The sequence below is a fragment of the Takifugu rubripes genome, chromosome 13 (assembly GCF_901000725.2).
Source record: "Takifugu rubripes chromosome 13, fTakRub1.2, whole genome shotgun sequence".
NCBI lineage: Eukaryota > Metazoa > Chordata > Actinopteri > Tetraodontiformes > Tetraodontidae > Takifugu > Takifugu rubripes.
The window spans coordinates 10,333,043-10,336,708 of NC_042297.1; the positions used below are offsets into that span (position 1 = coordinate 10,333,043).

The 3,666-nt window shown below is 43.8% G+C and overlaps 1 long non-coding RNA gene across 1 annotated transcript in view; it reads right to left on the reverse strand.

The window, feature by feature from the left end:
• LOC115252043 (uncharacterized) overlaps positions 1-982 on the reverse strand; it is a 6,718-nt gene extending 5,736 nt beyond the window's left edge. The window contains exon 1 of the long non-coding RNA XR_003890487.1: positions 831-982. This is a non-coding gene — a long non-coding RNA (uncharacterized lncRNA). The remainder of the gene's footprint in view (positions 1-830) is intronic.
• Between the last annotated feature and the right edge of the window lie 2,684 nt (positions 983-3,666).

Sequence of the window (3,666 nt, forward strand, 5' to 3'; positions counted from 1 at the left end):
TTTACATGAAACACTTTATAATCCTAAATACTGCATTTCAGAGATACTGTGCCTTCAATTATCAATCCCACCCCCCCTCCCAAAATAGCGCGAGCTTATCTCTCACGTGGAATTTTATACCGAACTGCCCTCTGAACTTCAGGGGTTAGCACAGGGCACGGGACAGAGCATGTGATTATCTGACCTCTGGGGTCAACTTGCATCTCTGTGGGCTGGGAACAATAGGATCAGCTGTAATGGGTTGACAGATAGAATGAAAGAAAGAGAAAGGGGGAACACAGAGAGAGCGAGAGAGTAACAAAGAGGTAAATGAAAAGTATCCTCAACTGCTCATATTTACAATTCCAAATTAATATTTTATATTTGCTCTCGTAGCGGATTTATTGCAAGTGGCAGGGGCACATATTTTATTCCACTATCTAAAAAATCTAAAACATGGTGCATGTGCAGAAGGAGGAATGTAGAATTGGAGAAAGTAGCTGCTTGGAAATCTCCACTGACAACTCCCATTGGACATTTGGCGTTTTTTTCCTGTTTTTTTAATACACTCGCCCCACCCGTAGGAACTGTGAGCAGCATCAGGAAATCAGAAATAACTCGTATGTACAAAACAATGTGTAGAAGGAAAATGAGTCAACTGAAAGACCAAAATCCTTCCTGGTTCCTGCAGCACAGCGAGACTTTGGTGCTGCCAGGAAAGAGTTTTAGGATCTGTGGAGTAGTTCTCCTGGAATGGAGCCACACATCCAGGTTCATGAATTGTCTTTAGCTCAGTGTAATGGAGACCCAAATATATAGTGCTTTAAATGAATAAATTCAATATAACTCACTCTCAGTGTTTCTTGTCCAGGAAAGGGAATATTTGGACAAAGGTGAGGAGGAGGAGGGGGGAGCTGTATTCAGTGGGTGACAGCACCTCCTCCAGAATCCACCAAAGCCCCGGCATCACCTCGCTGCATGGCGCTTCCTGTATTGATAAAAATCCAAACTCCTGGGATGCATCTGTGCGCGACAGAGAGCGTGAGATTAGTTTCCTGACTGGAACCCAGTTAATGCCACGGTGGAGAAGACATTCCACACCTGAGGCCCTCGAAGACAGAGGGCAGCGACAGACGGCCTGCAGAACACACACACACCAGCACACGCACACGCACAAACAATGGCTATAATCGAAAAACAACACACAAACGTGCTCACATGCACGCCACACAATTGAATCCCCCCCCCCCCCCCCCCCCAGTCTGACGCCGCCACCGCGGCAGCAGCAGGGGGGGTTAGGTGTCTGCAGGCGGGAGAGTGGCAGCACAAGGACAGACGTCTCCCTGGCTGCCGGCAGGTCTGATCGATCATTATGCTCTCCTCCCTCCTGTCTTTCCCCTCCCTTCTTTTTCCTCAATCTGCAACTCTGTTTTACTTTTCCCTCTTCCAATGTCTTGATCTCCACTTACCTTCCAGCTTAAACTGAGCCTGACCCGTCCCCACGTGCACCTGGTCCCCTCCTCTGCCTGTCACCATCCACTCAACGCACTCTTTCGCAGCATCCTTTTCCTCTCTTGCACATGTGCACAAACAAGACTTCAACCACACGGACAAAAGCACCTTCCACTAAATGGAACTGATCAGAGGTGATATTATTGACTGAAAGCTCAGGCGGCTGAGCTTTGAAAAGAAAATGAAAGTAAACTGAAATGGCTCCAAAACGCCAATAGACACAAAGTGCAGCCAAGAAAACTGTGTTGTGAAAAGCTCTCTGTGTGTCCTGGGCTTTTTCTGACACTCAGCAGGAAGAAGGGGATAAAAGTGTCTTTAATGTAAGTTGCTTCAATCCCAGCCATTCAGCAGCATTAAGAACATCTCCTTAAATAGACCTTTAATGGATTGTTGGTTAATATGAGAAGAAATGGGAGACGTAACAAGACGACAACACTCATACTTTAATTAAATGCTGACAACATATTTATAGTGAACCTCAGTTTCATATGTAGGTATCATAGAAGTCACAGTATTGTCAAAAAAATGTAAGCTCCAATAGAGTTTGTCAAAAAAGTGTGTGTGTGTCTGTGTGTGTCTGTGTGTGCGTGTGTGTGTTTATACTTGGGTTTTTAGGGGCAATAATGTGTAGTTTGATGGGGGTTTTTTGGCATGACCTCACCCATCGAGGAGCGCTCACATGTCTCTAATCTCTTTTAGATGCCTTACCTTCCCATCATGCACTGTTTTTTCCTCGTGGCCCCTGGGTAATAAATCTAATGGTCTAAACTTCCACCCCATCCCCTCACTATCTTTCCTCCCCCCCAAAAACCTGCTTGCTTTATGTTCTCTCGAACTTCGTTACGCTGGGCCAGAAAGGAGTGATTTCACAGGAATATGTATACATCTGCTTTGATTTTTGTCTACTTTTTCGCAATATGGCCCTGCTGTAGTCAAATAAAGATTGATTCTTTTGAGCTTTTTTGTGCATTAGCTTTTAAACTTGAAATGGTATTTGCAGAACCTGGTTGTGATCAATGATATAAATCACGGTTTAAACTGGGATGTGATATGTAGTAGTGGAGGAGCGCGTTCTGACAGCTAGAGAGGTTTTATGTTCCAGATTTAGAGTCTGTCTGTCTGTCAGTCTGTCTGTCTGTCTGTCTGTCTGTCTGTCTGTCTGTTTGTCTGTCTGCCTGCCTGTCTGTCTGCCTGTGTCTCTAGTGGCATTGCCTATTTTTATTGTTTTTTCTCTTACTACTTCAACCTTTAAAGGGCTAAAGAGATAAAAGCAGATGGTCCATTTCCTCTCATCTCTTCCTAATTACTCCTCTTCATCGTCATCTTCATCACCTGCCTCTTTATTTCTGAGAAAGCCTCTTTAATGACTTGGTTTGATGTCCTGTCTCCAACTTCAAGGAGAGCTTCCTTGAAGACCAGCAAGTGGCTTTTCACCAATACACATACATATAGACTGCACACACGTACACACACAGACACACGCACAGACACACACAGATGGCCCCTGTTCCTGCCTGTCTATTGTGTGTATCTGCAGCCTTTAAGAACCTTGAGGACTGTCTTAAAAGCATGAAAGCGGTTCTAAGCGAGATACAAATAAGAACACACACTAATGGCCTCACATTAGCCACCAGTGTCAAGACACACACACACACACACACACACGCACACGGATCCACTTCATAGGGTCTTTTCTTCTGTTTCAAAAACTCTTTCTTTGGGACTAATTTTGTAAGGTCAAAGTTCTGAAAATGTGCATCTGGCCTCGGAAGTCTGTACAACTCCTATAACTCTGTATCAGACTCAAAAAGAACTTCTGTATGTTTAATGGTTCACAACAAAAGCGAAAGCGAGGCATATTTCTTTGAAATTGCTTTTTACTGCAGCTTTTCGGCACAATTGTATAATACCAAATAACAAATACAAGTGTCCTTTCCCTTTTAAACAAAACTTTGCAAAACTGAAAAAGACTCTTAAACTATGACCCTTTTTTAACTGAAAGAAGAAAAAGTTCTGCTTGCCTCGCATCGCTGTTTCAGCGTGCTTTGACATTTTGTTCAAACACAACCCGTGAAAAATCAAAGCTACTGTTCAAGAGCCAACCTTGTAGATTCATTCCTTTGTCTCCCCTCTCTTGGACTATGTCTCTTGTCAAAGGTGTTTGACCGAATTTTA